Source organism: Scophthalmus maximus, chromosome 5, assembly GCF_022379125.1.
Source record: "Scophthalmus maximus strain ysfricsl-2021 chromosome 5, ASM2237912v1, whole genome shotgun sequence".
In the NCBI taxonomy this organism is placed as follows: domain Eukaryota; kingdom Metazoa; phylum Chordata; class Actinopteri; order Pleuronectiformes; family Scophthalmidae; genus Scophthalmus; species Scophthalmus maximus.
In genome coordinates this window covers 9,631,698-9,637,500 of record NC_061519.1, presented here as the reverse complement: position 1 = coordinate 9,637,500, position 5,803 = coordinate 9,631,698, and positions in this window count along the sequence as shown.

Genomic DNA, 5,803 nt, shown 5'->3' with positions numbered 1-5,803 from the left:
CCCTCTTTTTGGTTCCTGTTTTAGTTTGTAGCGACTTTCCTTGTGTCCGTTTTTAGTCAAGTTACCCTTTTCTTGTTATCCCCTGTTTATTTGTACATTGAGTCACTTCCCCGTCCTATATTTGAAGTCAGGCACTTCCTTAGGGTTAGGTCCTTTGCCTGGAGTTTGTTGGAGTTTTGAATTCCCCGAGTTTGGATGTTGTTTGTATTCCCCCTGAGAGACTGAAAGTCTGTTTTTGGTGACGGTTAATGAAATCAGTGTTTTTCACCACACTCTGCACTTGGGTCCTGCTCCTGCAGCCCCGTGACAGGATCATCTTTTCCGTGAACCCGTCGATCCCTGGCGTTTGCCTCAGCCAGGCCTTAAGAGCTCGCTTCCAACCACGCCAGCCTGTCTCCACCTGCCTGGCCCCTGCCCGCCAGCCCCTGGACTCGTCTTCGCACTTATTCTGCCCCTTGTTGTTTTTATTCAACATCTTAAAACTGCTGCCTTGAGTCCGAAAAAACCCAAACTTATCGCAAATGTTCATCGGGTAGCTGCCAGTGGTCCTTGGGCAAGACTGATGCGAGTTCTTTTGGAGCAACGAGGGTAGATCCAGAACGTTGAGGGCAAATGACTCAACTGAAAGCACTCCCCCCAAATACATGTCAGCATTAATGTGCAGTGTTTTATTTATCATACAATCATACACAATGCACTTTAATGTGAGTATGGATGGATGATGGATGGATGAATGAAAGCATAATTTATTTTAATTTTATTTTTTAGATATATATTTTTAGATATGATATATATATCTTATGTATTGAGCCCAGTACTTGACCTGCACCAGGCTTTTGTTGTATTTTTTTTTTTTTTTTTACAATGACAGTAAAGTCGCTGTCTATTTCTATCCAAAACGGAAAAAGATTTTAGTAGCCAACATTTCACGATTTAAAAAAATATTTTGAACTGCTACAGTATGTAATACCAATACCTGTTAACAAATTCTAAATAAGTCAATTTATCGAGCAGGATGTTTGAGTGACCTGGTTCAGCTTGGAGCCACCATGACCTGGACCTTGATAAGTGTTTTTAAAAGGACTGGATAAGTGATGGATGTGTGTGTCTCAGTTTTATTTATATATTACATCCAAACACCAGTCACTGATCTCTATAAAGTATTTGATCTTTTAACATAAGCACCCAGTTCCATAGGTGTGGAACCTCCTTTTTTATTTTATTATATATATATATATGATTTTTATTATAGGGATTATATCTATCTACAACCTTTCTGCGGTGAATCCGATTGTTTTCTTTACCCGACATGCCGAGGTATATGCAGATGAGTGCGACGTTGTGATGCATGTGGGTCACGAGCGGGGGACCGAATGGACAGGCTGAGCGTGTTGGGATAGCAGAGGTCTCATCAACAAAGGGAGATAGTCGCACAGCTGTCAGCATCTGCATTAGTGAGAGAAGCGTCTCAGGGTCTTCAGACTAAAGCCAGAGTCTCCGGTTCTCCCTTCACCTCCCTCCGTAACCACTATACCATAATAGCACCAATCAGTCTCTGTCACTCTCCGCGCCTTGTGTGTGCATGTGTGTGTTCATTCATTTCATGCCGAAAGATATAGTCCGTGTGTGTGTGTGTGTGTTGGTGTGTGTGTATTGTTTTGGGGAGGCGATCACTGATAAAGCACTGATAGTGTCCATCCATGGTAGATGATGTACAGCCTGCTGTCTCTCCAGGCAGATTGGATTTTCAGGCCTGATGATTTGCTGAGAGATGGAGCCTGGACCTCCTTCAAACACACACACGCACGAACACACACACACGCATGAACACACACACACACGCGCGCGCACACACATTAAGCACATAAAAGCCCAAACACAAAAACACACGCTTATGTATTATTCTCCTGCCAAAGCGTTTAAAGGAGACCTTGTGGAAATTGATCTTCATTCATTTCTAGAGAGCACAGATTGTTGCAACCTTCTCTCTCTCTCTCTCTCACACACACACACACACACGCACGCACACACACACACACACGCGCACACACAAAGGCCCTGTCACTTTGTTCCCAGACGGCCCACTGACAGAGTCGCAGCCTCCTCATTCTTACCTGTCGGCAATCAGCGGTGATTTTTGTTCATTTGTCTCCACTATTTACACAATAGGGGGTCGACAACAAAAGCCCTGTGTGTGTGTGTGTGTGTTTGTATGTGTGTGTGTGTGTGTGTGTGTGTGTGTGTGTATGTGTGTGTGTGTTTGTATGTGTGTGTGTGTGTGTGTGTGTGTGTGTGTGTGTGTGGTACTACAGCAGCACAAAGGGCAGAGATTGATGAAGGCCCGCTTTCATTTGAAAGAGAATTGCTCTCTTCCCATCATCAGCATTAATTTCGCGCGCTCCTCGTCCGGAAGGCTCGAAATTCAACATTTCGTCTCCACCTTCCGTTTGCAATTGAAGTGTGCCGAGCGGGGTAAAATCGATAAGGGATCCACAGCCTTCTGCCGGAGTGGAATTTGCACCGCCCCGACCTTAAACGTGCCCCTCTGCGGCGTGCGGGGTCAACAACGTGAGGCAGGCGGTAATCCGAGTGTTGCTCATTGTCACTGCATCCCACCAACAGAACAAAACCTTCAGTGAAGTGATCCTTTGATAACAAGCATTGTGTGTATTAAGAGGGCCTGATAAAATCTGGCCCGCAACTATCGGTGAGAGACACGCTGTTGCCTAGGGTGACACGTTTTCTTCATAATCACGAACGCGCGCGCACACACACACACACAGTTTCTTTTTGATTGCTCTTACACACACCGTCCACAAGCCCACCAGATGTGTGCTAATCCACCCCTGAAAAATAGTCCCCGAGAAGTGCGCTATCGTGGTCCCATTTGAGCGGCGTTTGCCGAGAACCAGATCGAGCAGCTGTTCTAGGAAACGATGAAACCGTCGGTCAAGATGAAATGATTGTATTCGTGAAATGTTTGTCACGAACCTGCGTCTTCAGTGTGAAGCGGCGGGCCGGGGACTGGACGCCACGCACTGGGGGTCAGAGGTCAGAGAAGGCTGAGGGACGGACGAGTGGTCATTTCAATGGGATTTGCTGACAACAACAGAGGAAATAGAATAGTCTGATCTGGGAATTAAGGCCTGGACACGGTGTCGGTGCGATATTAGATATCGGCATGGTGAGGTGCCTTTCAACTCTTTAGCCCCTCATGTATTTGTCGAGTGTGGGCTTCAAGAAAACGGCACACGTGGCTCCAAAAGTGGGGCCCATTTGGTCAATTGTATCCTGAAAAATCCATTCATTCATCAATGAACTATCGTCCTTTAATGTCATTTACAATTGATTCATATTGTAATTATTAACGGTTAAATGAAAAACGGGAAATACCAACAGGCATGAATGATGATTCCAGCCTAAAACAATTGCATTGACTTGACCCAGCAGCAGCAGCAGCATGGCGTCCATCCCTCCCCCAGTGAGGAGGTAACCCCTGAAATTATAAACGCCTCCTTTCACCCCAGTCTGGTCACATGATGTTATGGTTTTTGTCGGAATCCTTCACAACAACAACAACATCAGCGGCGGCAGCAGCAACAACAACCGGATTTACCAGAATCTGCTTATCGGACGTTCTTAGCTGAGCTGACGGAGAAAAACACAATTTGGGATTAACTCATCTCCTTTTACCTCATGTAAAGAGCTCCGACTCTGATTACAGTCATAATGCAACACGATTTCATTTTAAGCCAAATTCATTTGAATAAAATGTAGTTTTGTGTTCAGCGCCAATTTAATAGATTGTTGAACACACGTGGAGACGCGGACCTCGAAGGGTTGTGATTGGATGTTACTCTCCAGGGTGTGACGAGGCGCAATCGGTGCCAAGATGCTTTATCACTTCACTTTAATATGCATCACTTTTAGGGCTGCAACTCACGATTATTTTCATAAAAGATTAATCTGTCGAAATATTTTCTCGATTAATCCATCCATAAAATGTCATAAATTGGTGAATCGTGTCGATCGTGTTTCCCAAAACCCCAAGATGATGTTTTCTTTTGTCCACACACCAAAGATTTTCAGTTTACTGTCATAGAGGAGCAAAGAAACCGGAAAATATTCACAAGCTGAAAACAAAGAATTTAGATTTTTCATAAAAACTATTATCAAAATAGTTTGCGATTAATTTAGTAGTCCATTAACTGTTGCCGCTCTAATCACATTAATGACCTTGCTTTTTGCTTTTCCCACTATTTTTAAATGTTTTCATTGATGCAGGGGAAAGATTGGGGAGAGTAAAGTGGAAGTAAATTAGTCATGTGTTGAAAATACTTTAGTTATATGAACAGGTGAACTGTCATTAGAGGCACGATCATTGCATTTATGTTATATAAGTAGTTGGAGTCATTTTTCATGGCAATATTTTCGTCAACACTTCAGGAAAAATATCAAGTTGATTTCATAGCATGCCATAACAATCTAGAGCGATGGCGATGGGTGTTGGTAGAGCTGGGCTGGGACGAGCACGGGGCGTCCAGCTCAGTTTGTGGAAGGCTGGGAGAGCTGTCAGTCTGGGCAAATCTGCCTCCAAAAGGCAGGCGCTTTAAACCCTATGGTGTCCTTATAATGAAGAATAATCGTATTTTTAAAAAAGATGGAAAACACAATTTAAAAAAAAACAACCTTTTCGTTACAGAATTTGTATTTCTGGAGTTTTTTTCCAACGCAGCCAGTCTGACTTCAACACCGCAGCACTCAGCTGTGTCTGTTATCACATAGTTCAGTAAAAATAAATGGCAGCAGCACATTTTTCTTACTACAAAGGTCCGAGTGAAAAAGCCACAGATGATGTAAGATTTTGTCAGAACACAGCGCTCGCCTCAAAACTGTATTCATGGTCATCGTGGCGAATCCCCGTATTTTCAAAGAAAAATGTATTACTGCTAATATTTTGCAAAACTTGCAATCGTGCAAAAAGGGTGATTCACTTGGAAAGACACTTTTTGTACAAGTCTGATGAAATTAAACAGAAAAAGGGCAACAGACAAAAAACATCACACATCTTCCCAATATGTGATTTCCTTCGTAAAACTCTTCAGGCTGAGGCTCAGCGGGCGGTTCCTTCACTGTTGAGATGTTGGCTGAAGGGATGATCAACTGCTGTGTGCTGACATTTTGTCTTTCAACATTGACTGTGTAGCTTGGACAATGTCCCTTGCTGAAACTCTTTATCCAAACCACCAGATTTTATTGTTTTGTTTTTGAGTTTTTCCCCATAGACGGAGAACACTCTGATGAAGAGCTCATCTTTTACTGAAAAGGTTTACGGCCGTTTCAAGGCTATGGAGATTTGCATTTCCAGAGTGACATTGTTGTGTGCTTGAACGGTTAACTTATATCTTTAAGTCAAAGCTGTTTGGAGCTTTTTTGAATATACAATATTAATAAAAACACAAATCCTGTACCACTAAAAAAGCATTTACAATGTACATGTACTCGCAAGAATGATATCATCCTGTTCCAATCCAAACACATAATCCACTCCTGGTCAGATCAACATATTATAGATGGAACAGAAAATGCTGTTTTAGAAAACTGACATGTGGTTTATCCTGAAAATCTACACTGGATGAGTCTGTAGTGAATTGATGTAAATGTACATGTCCATTTAGTTTTTTGGGGCTAAAAATATTTAGCCATCGCTCATGGAATGATCTAAATCACTGCAAACAGATATGAAGCTGGAACATTTTCCCTACTGATGTTGCCGTTTTGTATTCAAACACCAAATTCATAC